The sequence below is a fragment of the Schistocerca serialis genome, chromosome 1 (genome assembly GCF_023864345.2).
Source record: "Schistocerca serialis cubense isolate TAMUIC-IGC-003099 chromosome 1, iqSchSeri2.2, whole genome shotgun sequence".
Taxonomy (NCBI): domain Eukaryota; kingdom Metazoa; phylum Arthropoda; class Insecta; order Orthoptera; family Acrididae; genus Schistocerca; species Schistocerca serialis.
In genome coordinates, this window is record NC_064638.1 from 814150503 (window position 1) to 814165898 (window position 15396).

The 15396-nt window shown below is 45.3% G+C and overlaps 1 protein-coding gene and 1 long non-coding RNA gene across 2 annotated transcripts in view; both read right to left on the reverse strand.

Annotated features, from left to right (window-relative positions):
• Positions 1–13547, reverse strand: part of LOC126484268 (uncharacterized) — a 73127-nt gene extending 59580 nt beyond the window's left edge. The window contains exon 1 of the long non-coding RNA XR_007587831.1: positions 13422–13547. This is a non-coding gene — a long non-coding RNA (uncharacterized LOC126484268). The remainder of the gene's footprint in view (positions 1–13421) is intronic.
• Positions 1–15396, reverse strand: part of LOC126484258 (failed axon connections) — a 157550-nt gene that overhangs the window by 110736 nt on the left and 31418 nt on the right. The gene's annotated exons all lie outside the window — the stretch shown is intronic.

Sequence of the window (15396 nt, forward strand, 5' to 3'; positions counted from 1 at the left end):
TGTGCCCGACCGAGACGAACTCGGGACCTTTGCCTTTCGCGGACAAGTGCTCTACCATCGGAGCTACCGAAGCACGACTCACGCCCGGTACTCACAGCTTTACTTCTGCCAGTATCTCGTCTCCTACCTTCCAAACTTTCATATCAGCGCACACTCCGCAGCAGAGTGAAAATCTCATTCTGGATTCCATAAATTGTCAACGTTTAAATTTACGATTTAGTTGCTTAGGCTATGAATCTGGTATTTCTACCGCTGTAAGGTCTGATTCGAAAATGTGGGTGTGATCAAGATCTGAACTTCGCGAAGAGTGATAAGTCACCAGTGGAAAAGCCATGTCTGGCTGCCACAGAAGTGTTAGCCTGAAAAAGGCGTACCAGTGATTTTCAAGACACTTGTGCTGTGCGGGGGCATGCTAGAGGGAAATAAGCCGATTCGAATTATGGTGGTGGAAAACTTTCACTGACGTAAAATTCCTGATCACTGGTCTATTGGGCCAGCGTGGTGGATTAAAGACCAAACTTCTGCTATGTTTCATTTAGTTGGTGTTTTGACACATTTTGATCCTTCTGCCTGTTTGGACAACCTCTGCGGTCTCCTTGGTGCAATTAGAAGACCATGAGCCGGCACTATTTACCCTCTCCCTTCACTTCACAACCTCGACAATATACTGTACAAGCACTCGTCAGTCACCCACATGACACAGATATACACTCTACACTTCGGAACAGGTCAGAGGAAAGCAACAGCAAACATCTCCAGTATGACCTTGCCTAAAACGGCGATACAGGATTCGTGCATCTGCTCAATACGACTACTTTGATCTTTCAAGATCCCTAGGAAAGCTCTTAGCGTCAAAGGATGACTAGCCAGCCAAGAATTCGCATTTTGAAGTAACTTACCATCTTGCCTTGAAAATGGCTACAAGTTTTCCAGTACAATATGTTGGAAGCCAATATTCTGCCTCCCTATTCCACAACCGATGCTACACATTACATCTTACACGTATCATTTGAACGATTATTTTATCAAAATTCTGCAGAACGGGTCAGTCTGTAGGACATGCATACCTGATTAATGTTAAATGTTAACACATGTTCAGTCCTGATTTAACTACAGTTTTGATAGACTGAGTTATAAAATAGAAATTCGTCCATGGGACAGAAATCGTTCCAGAGAAATGACTACAGGTTAGATTTAAAACTCGCTTTTGCTACCTGTCGGACTGTCACTGGGCATGTGATAAATTTCCATTGCTGCGCATTTAACACCTTTCTGAGCCACTGACAACTTTAATAAGGGTAATAAAGGCAATTTTTTCCTTTAGTGTAAACATATGGATATCACTATTCTGAACTTGCGCTGGATGACTACGAATTTCGTTAGAATTGCAGTAAAAACCCAGCTCCTTTACGCGGTGCCTACGTGACAGAAGTGGGCGAAAATCATTCTTACTGCTCGCTTCTGTCGAATCAGTACTTTGAGCGATGAATTGTCCCAGCAAATTATTTCGTAAGAGATAAGAAGTAAATTATATCAGGAGGTTGATTCGCTTGTTTCCAAGACAAGTCTATACGCAGATCGGAATTAGGTGAAAACAGAGTGGCTCAGTTATACGACTCCAGTTCAAGTTTTCATAAACATGTACGCCACAAAAAGTTTTAGCATTCTACCCTGTTTACTAACCTGTTCATATGCTACATCAATTATTTGTGTACACAATGAATATAATGCGTTTCCTCAAAATTTAGAGGAATCCATTTTATAAGAACCACTTTATTCTTTTCTAATGTTTTCCATTATCTTTTATTGCTCTCTAACGAGGTTTATTTATAGCATTACTGTCATCTGCAAATATTACTCATTCTGCTTGTCTAATGTTTATAGGAAAGTCATGCACATGAATAGGAGTGGACACAAAATTTAACCCTGTGGGACTGATCTCTCTCCAGTCACCTGGCTTTTTATTACCACGTACTGGGCTTTAACCGTCTGAGCTAGTCAGGGACAACACATAGCCCACCCTCACAGCTTCACTTCTGCTTTTAATGTATCTCCCTTACTTTCCGAATTTCGCAGAAGTTCTCTTGCACACTTTGCGGATCTAGCACTGCTGGGAAGTGGTAAGGTTTCTTTCTGGAAAGAAGGCACTAGATTGTGGTTAAGCCAATTCTCGAATTCCTTTCTTCCGAGAGTGCTAGTCTCACAAGGTATGCGGGAGACCTGATTTCGAAGGGAGGGGGGAAGAGAGATGTGGGTGGAGGGAGTAAGGCTGTGAGGACAGACCTGAGTAATGTCGATGAAAGCATTTCCCGCGAAAGCTGAAGTTCAGGGTTACAGTCACACGGCTTTAATTTGCCAGTAAGTTTCCAAACAGCGCTCAGTGCGCTAGCGCTTGCTACCCCTGTATTTCGCAAAACTAATTTAGAATTTATACTAGTGTTCACCGCTGATACTCATGGTGTTAATCTGTGTAGTTTATCCATGTGTTCTCAGAGAAACTGGAAAGTATTACTTTCATATTATTGCTATCAATATTATCGATCTTATAGATACCTGCGTTTGCATGGCGTTGACAGCCTGGGTGCGAGGCAGTGATAGATGTGAGCACGGTATTTCCGTGGGAAAGGTGGTGTGCAATGGCGAGGTCGCAGTGGGGGTCTGGAGCTGAAGGTCTCGCGACGCACAGGGTTTTTGCGAAGCGGCAGATGTGGCGACAGGATTTATGGGGGAGCAACTGTCGCGACGCCTCCAGCCTGTCTGGCCACGGTGCAGCCGTCAACTAATGGCCTAGTGGCCTACGATTCGCTGTCTGCCATACCGTCGAAAATCTGCAGCTTCGACATTACCTAGTTTCTTGAAAGCATCTTCCCATCTTGTTTAGCATTGATGGTTTCGACTTGGTCTTTCAGTTGTTACTTTAGTGCTGTCCCACACGTAGTTACCACACATTCGGCATACTTACCACGGAGGAGTTAATGAATATGCTATTGCTCCACGACGTCAGCACCTGAAGGAACGACATCAGGAACAGGAAATGGGGGGCGGGGGCAGGGGGCACACCGCTTAGAGCCATCAAACCGATCCCGACGGTTTGGACGACCTCCTCACGCCCTTCCCGGCGATAGGTCATTTTGGCCACCGCTATCTTGTTCGGTGACCCCGCCACGCAATGCCCTGTGGTCATCCATTGACGGTGCGCTATGTTTTTTTGTCCTGTTCCCGTTTTATTCACTCTCGTGTTGTCCTATGTCTGCCGTCTACCTTACAGGAACTTTTAGCTGATGACGCTCGAGCAGCTGCTTGTGTCCTTCGATTTATTACACTGACGGACTTGTCCAAAAAGATCTAACTTATTTTGTTTCTCTGCGTCTTTGTAACTACTTTCTGATGTTGCCCCCTTGCGTATTTCTACGCTATTAGTGCACTAACGTTTGTGACTGGGCGGTAATGACCTTAGTAGTTTAGCGCCCTGAACACAAAAAAACGCTCCCAAAAACAAGCTTAATGATGTCGCTCAAAACTGGAGAGGCAGGCAATGTCAAAGACATCCTTCGTAGGGGACGTTTCCCTGTGTATCAAGAACGTGATCACAAAGTGAAAGCTACATTTCAACGCAGCCCTAAGAATCCTTTTTACATAGAAAGTGAAAATGGTTCACTCACCGCAGCGGAACGATTATCTACCGCTGTTTGTTCCTTACAAGGGAACCTCCCCATCGCACCCCCTTCAGATTTAATTACAAGTTGGCACAGTGGATAGGCCTTGAAAAACTGAACACAGATCAATCGAGAGAATAGGAAGAAGTTGTGTGGAACTATGAAAAAAATAAGCAAAATATACAAACTGAGTAGTCCATGCGCAACATAGGCAGCATCAAGGGGACTACAAGCTCTGAAGCGCCGTGGTCCGGTGGTTAGTGTGAGCAGCTGCGAAACGAAAGGTCTTTGGTTCAAGCCTCCCTCGAGTGAAAAATTTTTTATTTTCAGACTTATCAAAGTTAAGGCACTCAAACATAACTTCGCTCTCCAAAATTCCAGGACATGTTCCGATTTGCTTGGACACATGCAGGATTTGACGGTCTACACACGGCAAAATTTGAAAACGTTAGAAACATATGTTTTGACAGAGCACAGGGGAAAACTGTGCGATTGTGAAACTGCTGCAGTCATTTGTTGCAGTTCATGTGCAAACTCCTATGTTTTCATCACTTTTTGGGAGTGATTATCACATCCACAAGAAAACCTAAATCGGCAAGGTAGAATAATCTTTTTACCCATTCGCCAAGTGTACAAGTTAGATGGGTCGACAACATATTCCTGTCAGGTGACGCACATGCCGTCACCAGTGCCGTATAGAATATATCAGACGTGTTGTCCTGTGGAGGAATCGGTTGACGTATGACCTTGCAAGCAAATGTTTTCGGTGCCCACCGGAGAGGCACGTCATTTCGTCTACTAATCGCACGGTTTTGCGGTGCGGTGGCGAAACACAGACACTAAACTTATTACAGTGAACAGAGACGTCAATGAACGAACGGACGGATCATAAATTTGCGAGAATAAAGAAAGTAAAATTTTCACCCGATGGAAGACTCGAACCAAGGACCTCTTCCTCAAGAGCTGCTCACGCTAACCACGGCGCTCCTGAGCTCACAATATCCTTAATGTTGCTTATGTTGCGCATGGACTACTCAGTTCGTATGTTTTGCTTACTTTTTCGTAGTTCCACACAACTTCTTCCTGTTTTCTCGATTGATCTGTGTCCAGTTTTTCAATGTCTATCCACTGTGCCAACTTATAACTAAATCTGAGGGGGGTGCGATGGGGAGGTTCCCTTGTTAGATGCTGACAATGACCAAGAAAAAACGCCTATTTTTAGATTAAATAAAGTTCCACATTTCCGGACATGTGATTCGCCAAATCATATCGGGCATCAGAAACCAACAACGCATGTTAGCACAGACATGAAAGCCCGAAGTTTAATGTCCTAACGCACAGTAGTGTCATAGGCCCGTCTTTCTTCAGAGGAAGAAACAGGAAATGCCCAAGTGGGCGTGTTTCAACAATTCCTGCTACCACAGACCGAAGAGCTGCCATTACCCGTCTTCCAGCACCATGGTGCGGCCCCACATTGGAGTTTGTATGAGGTGTTGAATGACGTTTGCTGATAGGGGCATGGATGATTATGGTCGAATTGCACGGCATCTGCACTCTCGCTGTGTTATGCCGTTAGATTTCTTTTATTAGGCATTGCTTCTTTGATTCGCGGACGAAGCGTAGCAATCAGAGCTGCTGATCTTACAATGCCGATCCGTGCGTGGGCAGAACTAATATCACCATGATACTCTGCGAGCAGCGAGTGGGGCGCACACGGAAATTCTGGCATAACAAAAAACAGAGCTGCTAAAAGTTTCACAACAAGCCGCATTGCTCTAATAATTTGCAAAGCACTTTGTGAAACGCTAGCTGGACTTCATAGACAATGTACTTCCTAGTAACTATGTTTGGGGTAACTTTCAATTGTTTATCATTTCTCAAACCTAGACCGTACACAATCCCCCACGTTAAGTCTCCTACCCACTGTTGTAATCACTTGGGTACGACATTCTTTCGTCTTCAGTAATTTGTTATAATTCGGTAACAAAATAGCTGTCATTTACTGTAGTATGTGAGTGCCTAAATCAAGGACAGGTTGTGTGTACCGCACCAGTAAAAACCTATTTCGATAGAACCGCTCTTCATTTACAGCAGCTCTGAGCGGGTGTTGTAACATCTGAGTGCAAATAATGTGTCCGAGGCATAAATTGAAAAACTTGCCCTTTTTCATCCCCAAAAATAATTCACGTGCTCGCTGGCTTCGCACTGGACAATCATCTGATCCGCAAACCTTTCGCGGCGAACTGAAGGTTTTGCAGGCTAGAAGATAATAGAAGCTTTCGAAATGTGGTGCTACAGAAGAATGCTGAAGATTAGATGGGTAGATCACATAACTAATGAGGAGGTATTGAATAGAATTGGGGAGAAGAGGAGTTTGTGGCACAACTTGACTAGAAGAAGGGATCGGTTGGTAGGACATGTTCTGAGCCATCAAGGGATCACCAATTTAGTATTGGAGGGTAGCGTGGAGGGTAAAAATCGTAGAGGGAGACCAAGAGATGAATACACCAAGCAGATTCATAAGGACGTAGGTTCCAGTAGGTACTGGGAGATGAAGCTTGTACAGGATATAGTAGCATGGGGAGCTGCATCAAACCAGCCTCAGGACTGAAGACCACAACACCAATTCTATAAATTTTTTCACAGCATTGATTGGAAATCTTCAAGCTATTGTCAAGGTCAATGGTGCAGCACCAACTTAGCTATAGGCCCGAAAGTTCAACTTTATAGTGATGTGCCATGTAACAGTTTCATTAGGTGTATTTGCTCGTTTTAAGCACTGTTCATGAATTCCTGCGTTGGTGAAATGCCTAAAAGTCCAACCTTCTGACTGCTTTCACACGAAACGCCAAAGGAAGTCTTGTCTGAAGCCATTCCTTTCTTTTTAATCTATTACCATTTACAGGTGCTCACTCAATTCAAAGCTTAGTATGCTACATACCAAGAAGATGCTGCCCGCAGGACTTAATATACCGGAAATTGTTTTTAATATCCGACATACTTAAATTTCCTTACATCTACCAATTTGTCATTTCTGGAGTATTTACTTTGGGCAGATACAATCGTCGAATTTATTTCTTATGGCACCCCTGAAAAGGTCAGCGAATGTGGTAGGATACCAGACCATCAGCGGTCGTTGATCGCCAGGCAACGGCACTGTTCTCTGAGAAACATTCTGGACCGCGGCGGCACGCGGCGGTGTTTACTGCAGCTCGGCGCTACCGGCTTGCAGCGGCTCGGTCACCTCGCCTCACCTGGCCAGCTGCACGCAACAACAATGTTTGCCCTGGCCGGCGGCTCTTTGGGCGCGCAAACAGCGCTCTGCACACAGCTCCGGGCCGCGCCGTGTCAACAGCCCCCACCCTGCCCCAAGCCGTGGCGTGGCCCGCGCACCAACGCTTTGTTCCGTCCTCCGCGAATACCAGCTGCGGCCCCATAGCAGTTTACAGTCGACACCAGACAGTTGAGGGAAAGTCGCCAGATACTGCAAGACTGTCTCACCGTTTTACAAGTTCGTCATTTCTGTGCGGTAGCGTCTCGTCGTGGAATATGTTTCGTTTCTTGTTCGGACTACCGTAACAGGAAAGTAGTTAGTACAGACGGAGATGCCAGTGCAATTCGGATACTGCTCCGACGCGATGAAATTGTGTATACACGCAGGCTGAAGCCACGAGTTAAAATATTTAGCTCGCCTGGATTCGGAACTGGATCTCTTACTACACAGATGCGCTAACCACGGCGCCACCGCGACGCAGGGGCTTTGCGGAACTGCACGGGCTACCTTAGCACGCCTCGATCCTCAATCCAAATTCCCATTCACGCCTCAACCCAATTCGTATTCCCTAAGCTCTAAAATCATTGCAGAGTCTCTCAAACTGTTTTGGAATAGCACCTCAGCGTCTAACGAAATACGGGTTCGAAACCCAGCGCCGGTACCAATTTTCATTCGCCGCGTCAGTCTGCATTATACATCTTACATACTTCAAACTTTAAAGTATCTTAAAGCATGTTTCATTTGATGAATTTTTTTTGGTTCACAGCTGATTAAGCTCACTTAACGGTAATCGTGTCAGTGCCTTTTACGGTGCTAGGCGATCATACTTACGAAATGATTTTATCGTTAACGGCAGCATAAATTTAATTTTTGAATGTGACAAAGTACTAGTGCCATACCAACAATGATAGCGTTATGATTAAACTTGTTATAACATGTACAAGAAGGGTGATTCCTCAGTATTTCTCTGAAAATGTTCCGGAAAAAGTAAGCTATGAAACGTTTACTAGCGACTCGTGTCAGTAACCGCAAAGTTTACATGTTATGCAACTAACTGAGTTTATCTTAACAGGGTGAAACATTCAACCTTTGACTTGAAAAGCGCTAGAGGACATTAAAACTAATATAGTAAATCCGTAGGTTCATAGTTAGCAATGGGCATATTTGGGGGCCGGAAGCCTCTGCGAATTATGACCCTATTCATTTAAATTCAAATTATCCATCAGTTCGACAATAGCTCGACAGTCTGAAAAATGCTTCCCTCTGATAAAATACAGTCTTATAAACACGTTTAAAGACACTTTAAACTGTCAGGCTTAGCGTTTTCCGTTTGAGTTCCGAATTTTGAAACTTTCAAATTTCTTAATAATAGTACACTGTTGGGAACGGGGGTGGAGTGTAATGGCGGGTACAGTCCATGTAGTGCAGTTACCTTCGCCTCCCGGTCCACCATATGCCGCTGCTGCTACCCCGACTGAAGTGCCCCTGCAATTATCAAAACCAATCTCTCTCTCCCCTCCGTTTCTCACTTTCATTTCGGGTCAATCAGGGCCATCGTCAATCGCAAATTGCGTTCCAGAATGAGTTATTAGCCCTGTGGAGTGCCGTGCTCTGCAATTGCGGACGTTTAAGATTTAACACTGCGCGTCGGACCGAGTGTAGGCCCCGCATGCCTACATTCCGGACCCGGTGCTACCGACCACGCCATTCCTATACAAGCAAAGCTCGTTGCTGGACTAAAAGCTTGTATCAGTAACTGCTCCTAGCTACCGTAACGGCATCGGCGCACTTGTTTATAACCTGACTTGATAGGCTAACATCCCTCATGTTACGATTACTACAAGGTATGCATCAGTGCACTTGGGCAGGAGGAAAGCACAGGGAAGTTTGATCTTAGCCTGTGCGTGAGGGCTAAGTTGGTAGCAGCAATTCCTCCAAATTTCAGATGTTCGGCATAAATTAAGCTGTCTGATTGCACGAAGGTTTTTGCTACAGCATCCCATACTTGTGGTAAGGCTCAATGAATTCCGCTACTGCCTCATGACTGGTGGCTTAGAAAATCCGTCACTGGCATGTGTAGTTACAGAAACCTGAGAAACTATTTGGCAACGTCTCCGATGCTCGTTGGCAAGAACTACCGAAACCGTCGGGAAAACACAGGGACACATTTGAGCAACGTTAATGTTACATTAACCAGCGCACGTAACAAATACGTCAGCCAGAAATGTATTACAAAGGGTGGGCGGGGCAGTAATGCCTCATCACTTTCTTCGATCCTTTACAGTAGTATCATTTACGTCTGTAAACCAATGACTAACATTTGTGCAAGCGTGACGAACCATTTGACAATTACTTTTAACTTCTCTGTACAATACAAATCTACTTTAGTAAGCTATTATCGCAAAACCCCGTACTGGGCACCAGTTGCAGGTTGAAACATCCTGGCGAATTAAAACTGTGCCGGACCGAGATTAGAACACGGGACGTTTGCCTTTCCTGGGCAAGTAGTCCACCGATGAGCTACCCAAGTACGACTCAGGACCCGTTGCCACGGCTTTACTTCCGCCAGTACCTTATCTCCTACCTTCCAGATTTTAGATGACCTTCAGAGATGTACTCGCGGAAGGAAAGCTACGAGGACGAGTTGTGCATGCGTAGCTCAGTCGGTAGAGCATTTGGTCGCGCAAGGCAAAGCCCTCGAGTTCGAGTGTCGGTACGGCAGAAAGTATTAATCTAACGGGAAGTTCCCTATCAGGGCACTCTCCGCTGCAGAATGGAAATTTCATTACGGCATCTGCAGGTTGCCAATGTAACGGCTTCGAGGAGCCACAAAAATTTAATTTTCTCAATTCGTTGTAATTACGACCGAATTGAAAAATTTAGAATGGTGTCAATGTCATTAAGAGGTATAATCTTGTTACAAGTTTAACACAATAAGACAAGTATTAGTTAGAAAATTGTGTCAAATACTCCTAACAAACTTTAGACATAATTTCAAATCTTTTACCTAACTTTCTCGATGACACCCACGCAAAATTAATAGAAGTTTATAGCTTACTGTTCACGCAGTATAATTTCAGCATCAGGCATGAGGTTTTAATTTCTTTCTTCTCTACTAGTAACTGCTTGCAGACACACTCGACATACCACTGAACGTACTGCAAAATTTTATTATTGTACGGCAGTTCAGGAGTTACGTCGTCAACAACATACGTGAAAACTGGCTTTTGCTTAAAATGGAACGCAAATTACCCCTACTAACATCCAGTTTCATAGCTAGAGCACTTAGCGACTGCGAACCGTGCACAGGCGGGGTGACGATTCTAGCGAGCGACCAAATGGTGTAAACTGCCCGGAAGATGACCCCATCGCGGGTTGAAACTGGTTGGCAACAAAATAATGCGTTTGTGACTCATTTTGAGTAACAAACTAAGCATCATTTCAAACCTTTCTTAGATTTGTCGGTTACATGCTTAATGTCAAATATTTAACATTAACCCATTTGTATGGTGGACGTCTGAAGATGTTTTATAATCGGGGTTTAGTGGTGCTACCTATTCTTCCTATCGGAGTTAGCCAAAGGCGAGATTTTCATTGCTGCATTTCCTGATTTATGAAACGCATCTTTACAACAACCACGTCTGTGAGTCTTCGTAATCTTTAGTATGAAATAGCGTTTTAGACAAAAGGCATTCACATACACTTTGTCCAGGCCAGAGCCTACAAAACATTTCAGTACATATTGAGCTTTGTAACTTTATTTGTTCAAAATTGTACACAGAATCCTAACTTTTTCTTGCATCTTTGTACAGTTCAATGTGGGCACTGTTTGTGGCTCTACAGGTGTCAAAACTGTACTCCACTTCTCGCAACATGTTCATACGCATGAGAAGTGTTCTAGCCTCTACTGGGCTTAGATACTTAAATGTTCAAGATCTCTATCCTTCGTCCCGTAAATTATGTCTTTGATAAACCTCCAAACACTGAAATTCAGCTGTCAGACAGAGCGAAGGGGTCAGGGCATGGGACACGCCCTTCCAATCGAACGCTCTGGAAACGTCTCACGGAGAAATATGGTAACATCCCCATGATAGCGGGGTGGGTGGGGAACTGTGGTGCCACAGTTCACAGGCAGGTCGAGAAAGGTGTGCCGCGCCACTCGCGCGCAAGCGCCGTGCGACTCAGCGCTGTTCATGAAACAGTGACTATCGATCGCTTAAACATAAAATGTCGAGTTCTTCCGTTAAAAGGATTTATTTGGGTATGCCTCTAACCAGAGCACACACTACAATTCCGCGGTGGAAGCAAGCAGGACTGAGGTAAGCAGAGAGATAAGTTTGGCCATCGTGTGGTGGGTTTTGAGGCGGTGACGGGCTGCGTGGAGTGCAGTGTCGGTGGCGCTCCGGAGGCGGCGCGGCATTGAAAATCGATGCCAGCGACACGCGCCTGCAAACAAAGGCCGAGGCGATCGCGCCAGCTGCCGCGTCTACAACACAACTGTACTTCACTGTACTGCTCTACCACTCCAGCTGTTTGCTTGCTCGCAAATACTGGAGAGATTACAAATGCTTCACACGTTTAACCAACCGCTTGGGTTTTACACTGTCCGACAGGATATCTACATCTACATTTATACTCTGCAAGCCACCCAACGGTGTGTGGCGGAGGGCACTTTACTTGCCACTGTCATTACCTCCTTTTTCTGTTCCAGTCGCGTATGGTTCGCGGGAAGAACGACTGCCGGAAAGCCATGTGCGCGCTCGAATCTCTCTAATTTTACATTCGTGATCTCCTCGGGAGGTATAAGTAGGGGGAAGCAATATGTTCGATACCTCATCCAGAAACGCACCCTCTCGAAACCTGGACAGCAAGCTACACCGCGATGCAGAGCGCCTCTCTTACCGAGTCTGCCACTTGAGTTTGCTAAACATTTCCGTAACGTTATCACGCTTACCAAATAACCCTGTGACGAAACGCGCCGCTCTTCTTTGGATCTTTCCTATCTCCTCCGTCAAACCGACCTGGTACGGATCCCACACTGATGAGCAATACTCAAGTATAGGTCAAGCGAGTGATTTGTAAGCCGCCACCTTTGTTGATGGACTACATTTTCTAAGGACTCACCCAATGAATCTCAACCTGGCACCCGCCTTAACAATTTTATATAATCATTCCACTTCAAATCGTTCCGCACGCATACTCCCAGATATTTTACAGAAGTAACTGCTACCAGTGTTTATTCCGCTATTATAATCATACAATAAAGGATCCTTTTTATGTATTCGCAATACATTTAATTTGTCGATGTTAAGGGTCAGTTGCCACATTGTTGATCTACGGATATCTGTGCATATAGCATCAAGAGAAGAGCACTAACTCCGTCTGAAGAGCCATGGATATCCCTAGAGCAATATCGTAAATTTGAGACTGCGATATGAGAAATTTGGCTTCTTTTAACAAAATGGCTGTCTTCGTTGAAAGCCGAAAGAACACGCCGAACAACTGACGCGTGCTCAAGGTGACAGAAGTAATGTGCCGTGGCGTGCAGAAAGAAACATTTTTAATCCTATCATTTTTGTAATATTACGTAGAGAATCTTAATGGATGTATTAGGGTTAACTAAATATTTTTCTTAGAGAAAACTGCAGACGAATGCACACTGAGAAAGCTGTTGTCCGCCAGCAAGAAACGAGGTCGTAAATCTCTAATAGGTATTTTAAGAAATAAGCGTTCGATCTTCGTGTTAACTTGCTTGGAAAGTAGTGAAACAGAGGTGGGAAACCCATAAAAAATCCCTTCATACGTTAACACGTGAACACGGTGCATTGGTGAAGGGCGTTTTGATGTGGAAGGTTAAGGGCACCATTGTGACCCAAAGGAACTGGTTTCAAATCCCCACTGGCTCAGCCAGATATCGATATTTTGAAGTTTTGTGGATTCCGTAAATGACATATGGTAACTGGTACGATGGTCACTTATAACATTCGAATTATGATTAAGTCATGGTTCTAGCCCCCTGTCCTCGCCCCCCCCCCCCCCCCCCCCAGTCTGCCCTCTGTTACGCGCGTGGGCGAACCGCGACGACAGCAGGTTAGCTCGGCTGGTCAGTCCGTAAGTGCACTTAGAATTTCCGCGGTTCACAGGTTTTTTGTTTCTGCGACGCGTGGGAGTGCTACACTGAATTCGCACGTCTGAAAATTTACAGGAGATATTTCACTGTAATCAGCTTGATATCCAAAGAATCTTAAACAATACCTGTGGGCTACGGTAACAATAGGAACTGGCAAGGGATTTTGAGGAATCACCTCAGGCAAAATTACACACGAAATACTTAAATCGTGTGGCCGGAAGAAGTTTTGAACAGTGTACTCGAGTAAACAACTACTCAACCACTGCACTGCGTTGGTTACCAATACTGCTTGCTGAAATTGAAACTAATCTACAGCTTTCAATGGGTGCGATAACTACAAAGATTTCAGGGGCTGACTTACGTTGTATGCGGCGAGACAGCATACAGGCTAGTTGGCTAGATAGCCGAGCGTCCGGCTGCGACCCGGAGGACGCACCAGGCAAGAAGCGGCGTGGCGTGACCGGCGCAGCAGCTGCTCAGCCTGCGGCATCCGTCGCCCACCCGCTGCTGCGCCGATCAGCCGCTCTGACGTCACATCCTGCCGGCCACCGCGGCCTCCGCTATGTGCTATGACCCCGGCCTCTGCCGGAGCTGCCACACATCGGAATGTGCAAATGTATGTAGCGAGTACCCACTAAACTCCATTCCTTTCCTGATCCAACACATCCGCCCAATAGACGCAGTTTCTCCGCACCATCAGTTTATTACCTCAAAATTCAAGAACTCTTCAATGCACGTTTTATTCGCAAGGATCACGTCTCCATTTCCTTATGTACACATTGGTGAAGATTACTGTCTAACAGTAAATTACATAGAAACAGATTTGTTTGCGCTTTACAATGTGTACGACAAACATTCTCGACGTCCTTTACTTCTGGGAGGATCCACACTGTCGTTTAGCGAACAAAACACTAACAATCAAACAGATCAAATATCACTGGACTGGACTTCTTCGCAAATAGACTTCAACACTTCGTTCTTGACGGAACAAAACTGATAGAAGCAAAATTAAGGTCAGGAGCAAAAGGCAGTTTTCATAGACCGATTACCACCTACAATTAATAACACCGTGGCTTAAGTCAGCAGCTCACTGATGTTCGTCGGCGTGGCTGTTCACAAAAAGTTTGACGCCTAACATACGCGATAAAAAGCTTCAGATGATCTGCGATTGGTGCAGGGACTGGAAATTCACCCAAAACGAGACTAAATTGAACGTGCTACCATAAATTCATCTATGTATACTGTCGACATTTCGATAGCGTATGTTCCCAGTAGATACGGGCAACGTATTACTTCCACGTAATTCTCAGGAAATGACCACGAGGGAAAAAACTGCAGTAGCGTGCGAAAGCTGAAGGACGAAAGTGAACTCTGGGCCATACGTAGAACTGCTACAGTATACACAGAGGTGACTGAAGTCATGGTATACCGACTAGCATCGTGTCCTTTTCTTTTGCTCGGAGTAGCGCAGCAACTCTACGTGGCATGGACTCAAGTCGTTTTAAGTCCCTTCCAGAAATACTGAGCCATGATGCCTCTATAGCCGTCCGTAATTGCTCAAGTATTGCCGGTGCAGGATTTTCTGCGCGAGCTGACATCTCTATTGCGTGGCATAAATGTTCGATGGGAGTCATGTCGGGCAACCTGAGTGGCCAAATCATCCTCTCAATTGTCCAGAACGTTCTCCAAAATTAATGGCGACAATGGCCTTTTGACATGGCACATTGTCATTCAAAAAATCCATTGTTTGGGTAGAAGTAGTTCGCGAATAGCTGCAATTGCGAACTTAACCATTTCCAGGCAATGATCCGTTCAGCTGGACCAGAATGCCCAGGCCACATCATCATGGAGGCGGCAACAGCATGCACGATGCTTTGGTGATAAGTTGGGTACATAGCCGCTACACTCGTATCCTTACAATGAAGGCCTTTCACGACCGGGTGTTTCAGCTGCCGAGAATTCTTCCGGCTTCTATGGCCGTGGTCCATGGAACCCTTCTATCCCTGACGTTTCGACCAAAGCTACGTTGGACATCTTCGGAGGTGCTCCTGGTTGTGCTAAGTCTTGCCGACTCTTCTAACTAGTTGACGGTTTTCCAGTCATCTAGGGTCAATCAGATATGGTGACAATCCACGGAGAGGGGCTGCAGGCGATGTTCCGTTAGCAAAGGCACTCCTCGGTCTTCTGCTGCCACAGCCCAACTTCGCCACACTGGCCAAAAGCACATGTTCGTCGTACGCCCCACACTCATTTCTGGGGTATTTCACACAATGTTGCTTGTCGGTTACCACTGCTAACTCTACACAAATGCTGCTCAGTCGCTAAGCGAAGGCCTT